Raw genomic sequence first — 18,029 nt, 5'->3', positions numbered from 1 at the left:
ACATGCAAACTACAACAACCAGCAGCTTACGCATTCACGCATGGTAGTGTGTGCATTTCTCGAAACCCGCACGCAGAGTAATTTATCGGTGAAAAATTCACGAACTGTATTTTCTGTTTATAAAGAGCACACTGCACAATTGTGTGTTCCTTGGAAACAACTCTTTGGTTTCATCTTGTTGCACACTAGTTTGCCAGTAGTGCTGTGGAGCATCTAAGCACTCTTTTACAAACTTCAAACCTATAACAATGTTTTTTTTGGACAGCAGTGGCTCCCTCTGTGGTGTCCTTCAATGACATCCCACCTCGTTTAATGTCTTGCCCGTAGAATTATCAACGGACATATTTGGATGTTGTCAGAGATTTCAATCGGTTCTTAAACTACGACCAAAACGGGTCATACGCAGCTTTCCACTCTCACGTTCGGGTGTATCAAGAGTTAAATGGGGGTATTCTCGTGGTGTAGCCAACTCGGGGATCGAACTCACGCAGCCACCAAGTCTCTGGTTTGGTGGCGCAGAGCCCTGACCGCTGAGTGAAATATCTGGGTCACCGTTTGAGTTGAGCAGCCTACTGAACAAATTCAAGCACCCGCGATCCGAAATTTATGTCTCATTAACAGTATTGCTGGTCTCGTCTTTGCTCACAGGCATCTCGAGCTCACACCTTGTGAAGTTCCGCGTTTTTCATTGGTGACTCGTGATTTGATAATCTGATCAGGTAGCGTGATTATTCCCACCCTCAGGCCTGTTTATGCAAATTTGCATATTTATATAGAGGTGTGGAAAGGAAGGGGTCTGGTTTGCCAACATTTCATCATCGAGGATGTGCAGAAGGAATGTGCTTAGATTCAGGTGTTCGCAGAGATTTGTGCATCTGGATTTTTTTTTTTTTTTGTGCAACATTTTTGGGGATTTGGTTGTATACCGTATTTTAAAATGAACACCACACAAGCACAGGAGGCCCATGAACTTTTTCCCTTTGTAGACAATCTGTTTTACCATGGCTTGATGAACATCACGGCTTCTTGAGATACGTTTGTGACCCATTTCACTTTAATTCCGGTTAATGATTCTCGATTGTTATTCTGAGAGCTCTTTCGTGCAAGGCACGGTTCACTTCGGGCAATGCAATGAAATCTTAAAACTGGTGTGTGTGTGTGTGCGTGTGTGTGTGTGTTTTATCGGGCAGGAAAGCTTTACACTAACTCTTACAATCTCGTCACATTGATTGGACTCAAGGTTGGCTGACTCCTGACTCTGATTAGCGCTGAGAGAAGTCATTAGCCCAGGGGTCCACATACCATACTTTTTTCCATCCCGCACTTTTAAATGTTTACATGGTGTGTCCAATAAATGCATGAACCGATATAATTGTTTGTGTGTTATTAGAAGTCTGTGAGCAATCATTGTTGAGACTTTGATGAACATCAGATCTCATTTTATGACCAATATATGCAGAAATCCAGGCAGTTCCAAAGAGTCCACATACTTTGTCGTGCTTTGCTTCATAATGCGTATGTACTGTATGGTTTCAGTGTTCATATTGGCGCCACGTAGAACCATGCCCAGATTTAATGTCATGAAGATTACAAAAAATATATATCGCCGTAACTAGCCTTATTTTCGTTTACCTGTGCGATTTTGATGAAGCAAGAGTATGCTTGTGAGGGTGTATCATGTCTTTTGCAAACGTGTGTACAACGGAAGGGTATGGCTTCCTGCTTTGCGATTGCACAAAGTTGCAGGAAACTCACCCAGACCCCTGCTCCCACTTCCAGACACAATCTCTTTCAGTCAAGGTGCCTTTATCCTTCATAGACCTGCTAATCAACATCACAAGATTCTTACCTTGTAGGGAGCAAAAATCCGAGTGGGTGTGGCAGTGGCAGAGCGACATATGGTTAAGTTAATGGCACAATGAGTAACTTTTATTGGACTGGAATCTGAGAGTGACACTGTTTAATTTTGATGGGAAATTATCTTGTTTTGTGGCTTTCACATCAAATGGTATATATTGTGGCAAATTTGTAGCGGACCAAACATTGAGGATTGTGCTTCTACATCACTAACTTGGGTAGCACCTCGAATTTCCACACACACACACACACACACACACACACACACACACACACACACACACACACACACACACACACACACACACACACACACACACACACACACACACACACACACACACACGCACACACACACACACGTTCTTGGTCTTGTCACATTCATTGTTGATCTTGGTTCAGACCCACTGAGAGTGAGCAATGTTTGTGCAGACTTCATGTGAATATGTGTCTAGGAGGGTGTTTTCCTAAGGGTGTGTGTGTGTGTTTGTGAGAGAGAGAGCGAGAGAGAGAGAGAGACTGAAGTGAGCTGTATTATGTTCAGTGTTGTGACAACAGACAAAAAAAAAGATATCCAGAAAACACGATAGTTTGAGACTTATGACAGATTTTACTGAAATGTGTTCATGTAATACAGGTATGATATCATGATAATCCTCAAATACACATTTGTCTAATTGCACATGTTTTTACACAATGACACGCTGAATTCCTTTATGTTCAGGCAAAAGAATGAAGGTCAAAATGCCATCTCCATGGTTAAACTCAACCTTAACTCATTCACTCCCAAAGACGTTTTTAAACGTCTTTTCAGACTTGGTCCAGAATTGGCTGGTACTGAATGAGTTAATTGATTTGAATATTTGGATACTTTACGCATACACAACACAATTTCTGCTGTTAATAACGATGAAAGCAAATGGTAATTAAACTACATAGTCCTGTTAGTAATTTGGGAAATTTTCATCTTATTGTTGTATCTGTGATTGTCATAAATATACAGAATAGTAATGTATGCTTTGAGTGGTCGCGTTTCTCAACGCATTTCCTGCAGTCATTTATCACGCTGATACTGTACATTGTAAATTTTGCATTGGTGGGAAAATCAACCGGAATCAAAGGGCAAAAGTCGACATTTTGAATGTAAAGAGACTTAAGAGAAAGTTTTACTCATATTTTCAGATATGATTGGGAACTAACTGTTAACTTTTTAGTCAGTTCATATATCAGTCGGAGAGAATGATTCTCCTATTGCCAACTTGAAAATCACATGGAAAATTGGTGAATTTACTTTCCAAGCCCCTGTGTTTGCGTGAGTTTTCCACAGATACTCAAGCTTCCCACACGTTCAAAAGCATGCGTGGTGGAGGAATTGAAGACTCTCATTTTCCTTTCGGTGTGAAGGTGAATGGTCGTCGTTCTGTGATTGACCGGTTGCCACTGATTGGAATACATTTTTTAAAGTAACCCTCCCAACCCTGAAATTCTGGCGCTAAGCAGTCAGGTAATAAAAGTCCAGCTTGGTCGAGCAACACTTTTGTTTACTCGCTGTCGGCCTCTCACATAAATTTACAAACTCGCACACCGGATTGAAGACAAAAATACGGAGATGAGCTCAGTGTTTGCTAGCAGCTGCTGCAACACAAGTGGATAAATTTAAAATTGGTCCAAAAGAAGACCGTGGAAGGCGAAGGAGGTTCGAGTACGTTATTGTAAACGAAAAATGAAAACCTTTACGTCATTTGACACGGCTGGGTTATACCGTGACGGTATACATCCGATATATTGTCAAAAAAGTCAATACCAGTACCAAATTACATTTCGGAAAAAGGAACAACCTCATCTGCGGATAGAGTTCTGTTAAATCCAATGTCACGGTAGACACAGTGATACCTTATTGTCTTTCTCCCTCGGGCCCTTTTGTGTCTTTCAAAATGGCACTGGCTGAGGTGCATGTGTCTCGGCCCTTTTGGATATGTGAGCTGAAAGTAAACTGATAAGAACTGTTATGTGCAGAAGACAGACAGGTTTGAAAGCAAAAATCAACTCAAAGGAAGGCTAGGCGGATACGTGATCTATGTAATTGTGAATGAGTACATGAGTGGATCAGAGAAGACGAAAGGAGGGGGTGACAAAATTTACAGGCACGTCAAGCTAAGTGAGTTAATGATCAGACAGATGTCAGAGCTGCTCCTCTCCTTCCCTCTAACGAGGCAGGAGCACTCAGCCTAGACTAATGCAGCTTTTATCCTTTCTCCTTTGTAAACCCTGCTCCTTTTTATGAGCCTGTTTGCAGCTTAATTAGTGGGCGCAGTGACGGACAGCTTGTAGCCAAGAAGGAGAGAAAAAAGCTGCTGTGGTCAATAACAGACTGACGAGACGATTAAACTTGTCTGCCTACTCCTCTTACCCCTGTCCACCAACTCTGTTCTATTGCCGTATCCTTTGAACTGGAACCTTCCAGTACAGTAAACCCCTGCTTATACGCTATTCATCCTTTACGAGCTATTTCTTTTCCCTGTTGAACCCAACTAACAGTTATTCACTTAACTTTTTTTTATTTTTTTTTTTAAATAGGATAAGTGGGGTAGAAAATAACAACACTATGGCTCGAAATATTGTATATTTTTTCTTTGTGGAGGAGTTTTGGGAATCAGTGACTTCATTTGTGGAGCAATTTCTTTCTCCCCGAAGGTTGACCCCAGGGAACTGAAGCAACATAAATAAAAATAACTATATAATGAATGAACAATTGGATTACTTTCTTTTTTTACGTATTATAGAATCGACATTTTGTATTTTTTAATTTCACATTGAAAAAGTGTATCCATGATATTTTTGCATGCTGCTTGAACTCATGAAGCTAGCATAATGTCTCGGGGGTCAGTAAGTTTAAGTGCCCTCATGGCAAGCCTGTGTATATACATTTAATTGTGAATGACGTCAATTCTGTCCGATCCAGTCTGCTTCAGCGACTCCTTCTTCATCCCAAAGTCCGTCTCACACAACTTTTCCGCTTAGCAGGATACCAATTGGCCGGACCACCTGTTGCTGATGGCGACAGCGCCCTGACAGGAGAATGTGATTGGACGGTGAGGTCGTTAACCTCCGCATAGAGAAGGAGGTGAACCCTGGCAGGAGGTGGCGACAACGACACACATCGTCTTAATGAGCATACGTACACACACCCCTGCTTACACTTGCAAATCCCCCCACAAACCGGTATTATACACACCACCCCCCCATGCACACACGTTTAAGCGAGGTCTCCCATTCCCCTCCTCCCCTGAGCGAGCGTTTAGCAAAACAGCGACGGGATCTATTGAGGACCAGTCTCTTTTCTCTTCTCTTTGTCCGGAGCTGATTGGCAATTTGTCTGGAGACGAATTACTTTGCTGGTTTCGCAGGAAAGGATGAACAGAATAAAGGACCAAAAGCCAAGGAATTAGAGAGCTAGTTAAGAGAGGGTGAGAGTGGAACAGAACGAAGAGGGTGAGCCCGAGAAAGACAGAGGCGCAGATTGCCGGAGAGGAATGCTGAAAAGACTGAACGAGAGTGCTGATTGAAATGCTCTGCGATGGCTGTCTGAAGTCTTTGTGCTTGGACAGAGTGCTTCAGGCAATTCAAAAGGCTTACTACTCCTCTGCTCCCATTGTCACGGAAGGATTTTGCATACCTCCAACTTTTATTGGTACTTTGTGTGGCTCCTTAGATCCATTTCCCTCTACTTGAAAGCTAATGATTTACCTAAAAATATTTTGGGGCGTATTGGAGCTGCAATGGTGTTATGCGGCGAAACAGCAGGCCAGGTGAAAAAAAGAATAAAAAGGCAATTCAGCCAGGATTCAGGAAGGAGATTTTCCAGTTTTCTTTATTTTCAGGAGTGACAGTTGACCAGTTTTGAGCAGCCCGCATGTAGCACTGCTCTCCAAGTTGTCCGGCGCAGTGACTTCCTCATTCGTCTTATAAAGGGAGTTTACTTGAGCTTCAGGCCAATCAGGTCCAAGCAACAATTGGCCATTCCCAGGTGGTTGCAATTACCTTATCTGAAACAATTAGTGTTCTACAAGGTGCATTAAGTATCAACAATTTTGGATGGAAAGAAATGTGCGCCTTTCTTCCATCCAAAATACACAAAACCCCCCCAGAATTTTTAATATACACCTGTATGTCTTTCGTCATCATGACAAATGGACAATGTAACGTGATGATTAAAAAGAAAAGCGCACTTTTCAAAAAAATCTTTTGTAGAGACGTTACTCCAGAAGATGAATTTGACGCTGCCCACCCATTGTTCTCTGCATGTGTGAGTTGAATCCCATTGCAAGCTCCACATGTGACTTTGCACTGATCTGTCCATTTGTAATCATCCACGTCATGAAAACCACACCGCCTCTTGAACTTAATGAATTGATCTGACGTAAATAGTGATACAAATCCAATATTGCGTCCCCAGTGTTATTTGGATGATGTTCAAATGTAATCAAGATATGGACGTGGCTTGATAAGAGAGTTGAAATTGTGTAAAAATGACTTCCCGACTGTAATCACATGACGGGAGAGAAACAATGATGTACACTCACTCAACTATATTTACGGTTCTCCACCCTTCCTCCTCCATTTTGGAGCAGCTGTAGAGGAGTGCCTCGGCCCGCGGCCAGTGAAGGGCCCTTCGGTTCGAATCCACCTCCCAACTGCTCCCATTAAGCTGGAAAGCTTCCTGTTGCCTGTTCGCTTCACGAACGGCGTGGCCCTGCTGCGTTCATGACTGCACTTGGCTACATGCAGATGTCACATTTCACGGATGTGTTTACACGACAATAAAGTCAAGGGAGTCCATGAAAAGCTGACCACAGTCGACTGTAGTTAAGTGACTCACCGCCCACAAGAAATGTTACTCACCCATTCTCAACAAAATAGGTGATAATGTGGCTATACTTCCACTCATAAACTTCCGCTAGGATGTCCCCTATTGGGTATGTTTGAAGATACTAATCTCCCCAACAGACAATGGCTCTTCCTGAGAGGCTGTATATGATATCCTCTCACTTGGATTCATTGACAACTCCTTTCAAAATGTCCATTGTTCATTTTGTATGACAAACCTTTTCGAACAGTAGCAAAAACAATATGTATTGGCTCTGTATGGCGTGGATAGTTTAACTTGACGTAGGCTACAGATGTTTTGGATGGAATTAGCAAGTGAGGCATGAGCCAACATCTTGTCGCACTTGTTACAGCTTCCCAATATTTTGATGGGGGGGAAAAAAAAACACTCCATCAACATTTTTATCCAAATGTACGTGTTATCCAATTAGTTTGGTTTTTCATATACATGGTTGTCTCTCTCCCTCTCACACAAACGCACACGATCCAAGCGGCTGCATCTCATACTGTCTGCTTGAGTGCCAAGTGTTGAAACTCTAAACACATGTTGCGATGTAATTTCCTTTTCTACCGAATGCGTCTGCGAGGACATGCTGTTCTAATAATTGTCCGAGTGCATTTTTCAGATGTCTGCCGTTGGACCTACCTCATTGAGGCTGTCAGCACAGGATAGAAGAAGGAGGCAACAATTAGATGTTTGAGGAGAGGCAAAGTAAGACGTTCATAAAAGTCTTAAGACAGACGGAGAAGATGTGCGGGACCGAGAGAACAACTCTTGGAGCAACTGCGGCGAGAGAAAGAACAAGAGACCGGCCTGTTAGTGGAAATGCACCTCTGTCATCAAAGCTCAAGTCCAAGAAATATTGTGCATGGCCTTCATTATATATGGATTAAGCACGCACACAGGTACCCACATGCACACAATCACGGGAACACGTTCAAATGACAATGCTATGTTGCAGCCAAACTCTCCCTCAATTGCAAAGCAGGCTTGTTCTTGGTCGACAGAATAAGTTTAAAATGCAAGATTGGTTCAGTAAACCCAATCAAACATTCAATCCTGTTATTTATTTCCAGCCCGGGACAATTACATTTGAGTAAACATACAATCAGTCAGGCACACAGCGAGGCTTCCAGGAAGTTGGCTCACTATTAAGCATCCCCACACACAAGCAAAATGGAAGCAAAGCGATGTCACGTCACCGCTTTACAACAAAGCAAAATTGAAACGTGTTTAATCATGTAGGCCGACATGCTGCCTGGCTGTGTTTTTTCACTTGCCCTTAACTCGATTTGACGAAGTAGGACTGAGTGTGGGCCATGGTTTTAAGCTAGTTGGCCACCAAGTACTGACAGTATGAATGCTGGCATGAAGCCCAGCCTCCGAGCACACGGCCTACACAGTAAACTCCCCAAATTTAGGCAGCAGATGGAATACTGACAGGTAGTTGGATGCTACCCAAGTAACATTACATCGACGAAAAAGAAGGTAAAGTGCTTCAAACTTTTCGCGCAGTAGTCTTCTCCTTATCTTTTAGTTAGCCTTTGTCCGCGTTTGTCTAGTCTTCCTACGCTGTTATGAAGGGTCACCGGGTCAAATGTTCTCTTTTTACTGGCTCTGTTTCAACCATCATCATGTATTTTCTGTCCTCCCCCTGATTCATTCTCTTCGCATGACCGCCTCTCCTCTTTCGACTCACTTTCCGATAAATGATCTCTCTTTCCGCAGCAAAACAGCGACGTGCTCCCCGTCGTCGTTTCTTTTATGGCGGCGCCATTTACCATGTGTCACATTATTTTCCTGCGTTCCTACTTATGCTCTCTCATGCTAATTTTCACTCCCTCGGAGACAATGCACAGGAATGGGTGTGCGGCTTGTGGAGGGAGCTAAAGTTGCTTTTCAGTAATGATAGAGACATCCTGTTTCACGCACGCACGCAGGCACACACACACACACACACACACACACACACACACACACACACACACACACACACACACACACACACACACACACACACACACACACACACACACACCCACACACATGCTCTCATGCTTTCTTTTATAAAGAGGATGTTGGCTGGACAATGGATAGCCCTCAAGAGTGTTTTGGAGGAAGGGGGCCCATCTACACCTCGCCTTCCAGTGCCTGTACACTATTCCCTGTTTAATAGTTTGAGGTATCCCATTACAGCATATCTGACTTCAGAACTTTTACTGCAACACTTGTCTGTGCAAGAAGATGCACTTTTTTTTCACATGAGAGTACAGTTGGTCTTGGGTGGTGACAGGTATGTAAATAGTTGCGGCATATTACTGCAAACCAAATTAGAATTTAAGAGCAAATTATTGAGTCATTTTCAGAGTAAAAAGTTAATATCTGCTGAAAATGGCAAAATAAGTTTAGTATCCTTTTAACTCATTAAGTACCAGCCAATTCTGGACCAAGTCCGAAAAGACGTTTAAAAACGTCTTTGGGAGTGAATGAGTTAAGAAGGGGATGACAATGGAAGCCTCCCGTGTTTTGTGTCCTTCTATTGGGCAGTGTGTTCCAAGAATCTAAGCTTTATTTCACACATTTGCTTTGTGTTGTTTCAATTGCTATTCCACTGTTGAGTGGAAGTGAAAGTTCTGTTGACTAAACTCTTTGCGGCAGTGTCTTGCTCTGCCCTGTAGGCACATAGTAGAGCAAATGAAGGGTTCGGTGAAAGCAATCTGCACAATGAACTCAACATAAACGGAACACAAACCGAGCAGAAACTACACTGCATCCGCATTGTGAATCTTTTACAATTCAACTGCAGGCTGGCGAAGGCAACCTTATTTCAAAACTGTCTACATTCATGAGAGAATTCTCCAATCGCAGAGATTGCACAGCATATTCAATGTTGCAACAATGCAGTCCTCTTCCGTTATTCCTCAGGCACTACACCCGCAGTGAAAGTAAGCCAATGTGGACTGAATAATACAGCCTTACGGCAGCTGTAAGAGTGCGTGCAGCCGACAGGTACAATGGTGTGATAAAGTACACATATTTCTCTTGTTTTCATTTGTCAGAGTCTATTTTCACTCAGCAGTCCAGATACTGTTTTTCTTCGACGGTTCACAATTTGGTTCTGCCTTTTCTGCAGGCTCTGTGATTGGAGTGGGAACTTTTGGATAAGAGTCATCCAAGCATGGCTTCGCCAAAACATATGATAATGAGCTTTTGTTGGCTCCACGTAAAAGTCCCGGCGTATGCAAGGTTGCGAGGAGGAGATGAATGGAGGTGGAGAGCAAGAGATGAGGAGAATGCAGAGAAAAGGAGGGGAGCGGCGGCAGAGAGAGAAGGAGCAGTGCCCCGGTGCTATTGTCCTGTCTGTCAGCTGCCGGGGGGGAAGAACAAAGCAAACTGGTGGCCTGTGGCATATCAAATGTCTGTCTCACTTGCTCTAACTCTTAGCCGTGTTATTCGCTCTCCCGCTCAGTACATTCACCCCGGGAGATGTGTGACTCTCTTGTGTTTGTCGTGTCCCCCTGTCCCCTTCTGTCCTTTCTCATTCTTGATTCTTTGAGCACATTCATTTCCAGTCTGCTTCCCAAAGTGTAGCGAGCTCTGTCCCAGGTGGGGTAGGAACTATAGGTAGGTGGATCTCTGGATGACAAACACTACACCGACCGTAAGGAGGTCACGGCATGGCCAGTACACTCCACACCTGTCTCTTGGCACCAGGGCGTGAGGAATGGACATTGTAACACTGTGCTGAACCTGTACGTCAGCGATCAGACCGTGTAAAGAAGTGTTTCCCAACCTTTATTGCACCAAGGCACCCATGTGCATTGGAAAAATGTAGCAGCACACATACAAACAAAAATGTCATCTCATTTTACTCACAAATGTACTTACTCCAGTGATGTCATGGTCTTATCTGCAGTCCAAACACTATCACGTTTAAGGACCTACATTCACAATTTACATGAAATGGTAATATTTTTTTTCCCAAAAGCCTTTTGTCTTTGTGTCTTGGTCGCACGGTTTCCAGTCATTTGTGAGTGTGTTTTTTTTTTTTGGTCCCATCAGATTTCAGCTGCCATGTGTATCCATGCAAATATTATTTCATCCAATGCCTTCACAATCAAGTGCAGGACCACACACACACACACGCACGCGCACACACGCGCGCACACACACACACACACACACGCACACACCGTTGAAATCGCTGGTTCTTCTTTTACGATAGTCATTCAGTTTTTAGATTTACCGCTGAACACCTTCTCAAAGGCTTGGTGATGAGCGAGTTTCTCCGTCCTCTCATTGGTTCAGCTATGTTTGGCTTCTGGTTGGTTGAGTTGTGCATCAAAGCTTGATTTATGATGGTGGACGATGTCAGCCCATAATTAAAAATTCACTTTCAACGTGCACTTTTCAAGAAAATGTGGATTTGATGAGATTAGCTCAACCAAAACTCTTGTTGCTGGCTTGTTTCAATTCAATTCTTTTTTTGGGGGAGGCCACTTTCAGAGTAGCTGGAGTATCCCAGGGTGGAAAAACAAACTTCAGTCATGAGTCAAACCTCAAATCTTGCTGTAAGACAGCATTGCTAACTACTGTTTTACTGTGCCGCAAAAACCCAACTGACCTTAGAAATCAAGCTCCTGTTGAGGATTACATATCAGAAGTGTAATGCATGTACGCTGTGTAACATGCCGTTCTGTATATCTTCTTAAAAAAAACACAGCATTGCTACCTTCTTGTTCTGACTGTATATGACTGCCTATTTTGCCTCCTGATATTAATGAGCTAAAACACCCGCAGAGCACTCACTGTGGGGGGAATCCCAACTTGTTTGGCTCTGTACACTGACTCATGTTGAGGTGAAAAGTGGAAATGGCGGCTCCTGTTTTGTTTCCCAATCTGTCATCTACTCCACTCGTCTCTTCCTAATCATGTGCTGTTGCTATACTCTACTGTCAAATAACTGTGAGGGAGATGTTTTCCCAAGTAGAGTCGGGAGAACATTTGTGGCTTCCAAATACTATCCAATAAAAGCAGACCGCGAGCTCAATCCCTGTCTTCGCTTGCTCGTGCTTTAACTGTTTCTCATATGAACTCTGGCTTGATTTGGGATTGGCCGATGTCAAGTCCTGGAGTGGATAATCTGGAGCACCGGGAGAACACCAGGTGGGTTAAAATGCTTTATAAGCTGCTAAGAGCTGGTCCCCAAAATGCAGAAAGCTCACACAAAAGACGTCTCATAATTTGATCAATCTAGTACCAATATTATCACAGAGTGGGATTGTGTTATACAGCGAGCTATTTTAAATCCAAATGTGAGTTGTAATTAGCTTTTTGTTCATTTATTCAATTTAGAGAGAGTGACATTTACTATATTTGATCATCGATATCTTATTGATTGAGTGTGTTATTGCCCTTAATTGTTTTAGTGGTACAAAGACTCATTAGAATTATTAGCAAGCAGGCCCCTGCTTGCCATCGGAAACTTTGTGAAAAATGTGATGATTTTTTCCATGATGATCGATTTCAGGGCTGGTCGAACCGCATGACAGCCGACAATCGCTGATTAGCTTTCATAGTGTGACGGCCCACGAACCTGACATACAGAGATGATCAAGAAGTGTGAGTTTTCATTTCTTTTGTAAGCAATCAAAAATGGGCTTTGACAGTATGAAGGGAAAAGTCAACATTTCTAAACCTTGATATGCTGGAAGCAGTGCCAGGGACCCAGTAGGATGCCCAGTCTGACTGTTGCTATTACTGAGAACACTTTAGACAGTGTTGACGTCTTGGAATGTTGTTGTTGATTTTGATTGACGTTTGTTGTGTTTTGTGTTGTGATTAGTGCAATTGGAAGAGAAGGATGATATCAAGTCAAGTCAAGTCAACAGTATTTATAGAGCACTTTCAAACAGCCATCGCTGCATACAAAGTGCTGTACATGGAGCAATTTAACATGCACAATAAACAGTAAGACAAATGGGTAATAAAGGCGGTAGAAAGCACCAAACAGTAAAACCAAGAACAAATCTAAGTCATGCTGAGTCGAATGCCAAAGAATACAAGTGAGTTTTGAGGAGGGTTTTGAAGATGGGCAGCGAGGAGGCTTGCCGAATGTTCAGTGGGAGGTCATTCCAGAGAGAGGGACCAGCAACAGAAAAGGCTCGATCCCCTCTGAGCCTCAGTTTAGTTCTTGGTACTTCTAATAAAGTCTGGTCCACAGACCTGAGGCGCCGGGCAGGTGTGTAGGGGCGGATGAGCTCAGAGAGGTAAGGTGGCGCGAGATTATTCAGAGATTTGAAAAACAAATAAGAGGATCTTGAAAATAACTCTAAAATGAATGGGGAGCCAGTGAAGGGATGCCAGAGTAGGAGTTATGTGCTCCCTCTTACGAGTACCAGTCAAGAGGCGAGCAGCGGCATTCTGGACCAGCTGAAGGCGCTTAATGGAGGACTGGCTGACTCCAAAGTAAAGGGCATTGCAGTAATCGAGCCGGGATGTGACAAAGGCATGAATTACCGTCTCAAAGTGTTCATGTGAGAGGAGAGGTTTTATTTTGGCCAGCTGTCTAAGGTGAAAGAAGCTGGATTTAACAACGGCACCAATTTGCCGATCGAGTTTGAAATCACTGTCCAGTTTAAGGCCCAAGTTTGAGACTGTTGACTTAAGATAAGGAGACAGGGGGCCCAAGTCTACAGGATGGAATGTACAAGGGCCACTGGGACCAAACAATATCACCTCTGTCTTCTTTTCATTGAATCTCAAGAAATTTTGTGCCATCCAGGTTTTGATTTCTTCCAGACAGGATAGGAGTGGCCTTAATGAGAAGGCGTCTTTCTTGCTCAGTGGGACATAGATCTTATAGATCGTATCAATATTCATATTCATTTCTACTAAGAAACTGTCAAATGCTACTAAAAGAGAACAAACCTGTAGCTAATTGATTTAGTTTATGGTGCCATTTCAAGCTTGTGACCAAAAAAAGTCATTTTCCGGTGCCTTTATGTGCTGATTTTGCTTGACCTATCATTTCATTTTCCAAATTTCTTATTCATTCCAATTTAAAAATGTCAGAGCATACCCAATAACAGAATAAAGCATGTGTTTACTAAACTTTACTCAACTAAAGACCATTTTAATCAACTTTAAAACTGAGACCGTGTGCGCAATGAGCACATGTTCAATTTAAATAGGCCCTTTCATTCCAAACTACCGTCGAAATGAGCTTGAACAATCAATTGAACTCAAATGGCTCAAATGTCATCGAATGCACGAAATGAATATTTTTATGATGTATTGCAGTCCTTCTTTCTAGCTCTTCATCTTGTTGGAGAGAGGGGTAATAGCCCTCAAAACAGCAACAACAAAGGCTGTTTGTTGTTGCTTTTAGATTGAAATCGCTGCCAAAAGCAGATTTGGTGAAATATTTAATGTGAGAGAATTCTGAGCAGCACAAATGACCTTCACAGTGTGAACAACGTGTTGATGGACAGATAACATGGCTGCTGCTATTTGTTGACAGGATGCAGGCCGGCTTTAACCTTTGACTCATGCCAGTGGCCAACTATAACCTTCTGACCCCCTGCTTTGTGTTTTTCTTTTTCTTCTTCCTCTTTCCTCTTGTTTTGCCATTTCCCAGATTTCCCAGAAGGTAACAGAACTGTTTCTCCATATCTACACAACATGCAGTCTCGTGTGCTTTGGTCAAGACTCGCTTTTCCTGGACAAATGTTTCCAAAACTTTTTCTATTTCCTTTTAAACCCATGACCACATTTTAGCAGCTTTGGTGCATGTACTTGGATATGATTGACATGATTGCTATTTGAACTGAGCCTGGTCAGACACCTTTGGTGATGCATTACTGGTACTGCGCTCCATTCAGGTTGCCGTCATTGGTACAAGTATTTAATTTTTAACACAATGCGATCAGATTTACTGAAAGCCACTTGTGAGACATTTGTTGACAAACTGTTGAATTGTAATTTGCACGTTTGCGTGTTTTGCAAAGAATCGGAGTCACCAATATGCAATGGGGCCTGCGCTCACAGTCCTGTCTTGTTAAGTGCTTGCATGGACCCATGGGGAGTGTTTGTGAATGGAACTGGGGTGAGGGTGATTTATGGCCCATATTTTAGACACCTTGGAACTGAACTTTGACCTCGGTGACGGATTGTTCTGCTAGCTTGAGGTAAGTGACACCACCAGCGTACACTGGAAAGCCTTTGTTTATGTAATGCATAACATTTTTGGAAAAGTCTTGCCTACTTTTAAACGTTGGAGGCTTTATTTGAATCATCTTAACTCAACGAAAAGAGTTTCAGACCTGATGATGAGATTAACTGATAAGTATGGAGACTTCCTCCGTTGTCCCTGAAACAAATGATGACATCTCCCAAGTGTATGCTGTCTTTCTTGATTAAATTTATGGTCTTAAGGGGGCATAAATCTGTCAGACAGATGGGTCACATGTTATTTTGGGGACTTTCCCCTCCTTTAGGGTTCACGAGGCATGGCTTTGTGATACAAGAATAAACATTTACTGGTTGGTCAAGTGAGGTTAGTGTACGTTTTAAGAAAATGAAGTGTAGCTTGTCTTAAACGTTTCAGGAGTGTGTGAGCCATGGAAAGAATTCAGTGAGTGAATGTGGGAGTATATGTTCTAATAAAAAGATAAAATTACATAGCTGTGCGTGCATGTGTGTGTGTGAGAGAGAGAGAGACAGAGAGAGAGAGAGAACTGTATTTATGCAACCCAGGGTCAGAGGTTATCCTTTCTAAACTCAACCCCCACCCAACACACACAAATGCAAATTCACATACATTCCTTTCCCTAATGACTTTTGTCTCCAAACTCAAAAAAGTTATTTGAAGACCCAAGAGAAACAACATAGAGAACAAGAATAGCGACTCTTTCTCTAGTGACTAATCCCTTGTCCTCGCCATGGTAACACACGGTCAACAGAAGGTTCAGGGGTCAGCAGGTGACCTCCACTGGTCCCATCTGGGCCAGAGGATAATGATAGATGTTCTTGACATGGTGGAAATAATAGGAAATAAAGAGATCTCCAGTCATGGGGCAACATCCCAATGTAAGTCTCCTCACTAGTTGGCTAAAAACGAAACAGGAAGCGAGGAGGCGGAAACAAAGGCCCTCACACAAAGGAACATATAACGTAGTATTTATTTACAAACGTACTATTTATTTCCAGGACTTGCATGAAAGGATGATTTGTTTTGAGTGTTCAAGTTGAAAAGCTGAAGTCATGATTGTCGTGCCTGATGTCTCTCTGGTGACGAGGTTGCGTGTTGTTAGACCAAGGTAAAGAGGTCAAATGGCTTTGTGGCTTCTTTGGAAACCAGTAAAAAAAAAAAAATGAAATCACAGATGGTGAGGGACTGTGCAGCTCCGATGTGCTCAAGCAGCCTGCACAGAGCAGTAAATTATATGCTTTCCATCTCAAAGGCAGTCTGCAGAGTATTCAACAATGCACCGACAGTAGACGTGATTTCTCCAGGTGTTTGGACACATGACTGTCCCCCGTATCATAATGATAAACTGTTTCCTTTCAAATTAAGTTCAAGCTTGAGAAATTAGAAAAGTTGAGAGTATGGTGACTGTATACTTCAACTCAGAGGTGGGCCTTTTGCGAAATTTGCCAGTTTGTCAAGTGTCAACCATCAGCGGCCTGGACACCAGTCCGTCTTCGTTAGTCCATCATTTCTTCAAACCGAACTACTATCGTCACTCTGTCAGTCTGGCAGGTTATTTTAAAAGCGCTTCCATTGTTAAATTACATCAGTCCGACATTCAGTGCGGTCATAATTCAACAGATGAAAAATCAATGTCATTAAGATGGTAAACACTTATCTGCCAATCTACAGCATTGAACTGGTGGCTTCCTGCGGCGGTTGAATTTAAAGTTTAAAATGATTTGCCTTAACAAGAATCCAGATACACATTGCGGCCAAGGGTAAAATCTAATCCAAGTACCTTAAGGGCATCTCTTTGGACAGACAATAGCAATAGAAGCAAACTGTAAATAAACTAAAGTGTTTTTGTTTGAAACAACTTTGTGTTGAGATGAAAACTACCTCCTGTGAAGGAAAACATGACATTAAAAAAAAAATCCCTGTTACCTGCATGGTGCCATGGCCTCAGGTGATGTGAGGAGGAGGTGTAGGATGATGTACTTTTATGTTGTAATCTCCTGTGATTGGGTGAGGGGAGAGGCTCATCTGACTGGGCTGTGCAGGAAGTGTGAATGACAAAGCACATGTCATGTCTTATATTTCAACCGCATGCAGGACAATATGTGCCAATCACTTTCGGTGCAAATGATCCACAGCAATAAAAAGTTCTCTCACTCTCTTACACACACACACACACACACACACACACACACACACACACACACACACGCAAAATCAAGTTAACCCAAACTATATTTATCCCCTTGTGGATATGTACCTGCCAAGTTAGAGCTCTCCCGGGTTCATCCTGTCATCCTCTTGCCTACTTCTCTTCTGCCTCAAGGCTACGATTGGTCCTTCCTGTCATGTGGAGAGCCGAGGAGAAAGAAGCAAAGTAATATTATACATGAAAGTCAATACATGGGTTAGGTCACAGCAGTTGTACATTTAACTTTCATCATGAAAGAGTGTGTCAGGTTCTGGACCGAACTGAATCATGTTTTTGGATTCCAGGCTGAATGCAGGCTAGAAGTGTGATAACAAAAATATATACAGAAAAGCGCAAACAGAAATTGCTTGTCACAAAGAGCAAAGGAAAAACAATGTATAAACAGAAGCGCTTGCAAAAGGCAAAGGTGCGAGAGAACAGCAAGAATAAACAAACAAAATGTCAAGAAGCCAATAAGGCAAAGCCAAGGATCAAGAGCAATAGCAAAAAAATAAAAAAAATAAAAACTTACCAACTACTGTAGAATCTATGAATAATGAGAGTGACTATGGATAGTATCGAGATGTCTAGAAAACAACACTTGAGGCACTAAAGAGAGCAAGGTCAATAATCTGACAGTGACTTGGAAACTTGGCGGTCAAGGCTTGATTGGGAAACATGGAACAGGTGCGCCTGCTGAAGGGTAACACATTTCGATGCACACCGGGTTGAAGTCTCAAGTGATCTCTCACTTGACAGTTTAAATCATAGGTGTCAAACTCAGGTCCTGGAGGGCCGCTGTCCTGCATGTTTTCCAAGTCTCCCTGTTGCAACACACGTGATTCAAATGATCAGATCATCAGCAAGCTCTGCAGAAGCCTGAC

At 42.6% G+C, this 18,029-nt stretch overlaps 1 long non-coding RNA gene across 1 annotated transcript; it reads right to left on the bottom strand.

Annotated features, from left to right (window-relative positions):
• Window positions 1-15,957: 15,957 nt before the first annotated feature.
• On the bottom strand, window positions 15,958-17,584 carry LOC147197126 (uncharacterized). The gene is made up of 3 exons (XR_015102527.1): window positions 17,215-17,584; window positions 16,884-16,991; window positions 15,958-16,170 (listed from the first exon to the last, which is right to left on the bottom strand). It is a non-coding gene; the product is annotated as an uncharacterized LOC147197126 (long non-coding RNA).
• Window positions 17,585-18,029: the final 445 nt, after the last annotated feature.

The sequence above is a fragment of the Hippocampus guttulatus genome, chromosome 12, assembly GCF_054856545.1.
Source record: "Hippocampus guttulatus isolate MCC_2025c chromosome 12, RoL_Hgut_1.0, whole genome shotgun sequence".
NCBI classification, from domain to species: Eukaryota; Metazoa; Chordata; class Actinopteri; order Syngnathiformes; family Syngnathidae; genus Hippocampus; species Hippocampus guttulatus.
Note: the sequence above shows the minus strand (reverse complement) of the source record. Positions and strands in the feature narration are given on the sequence as shown.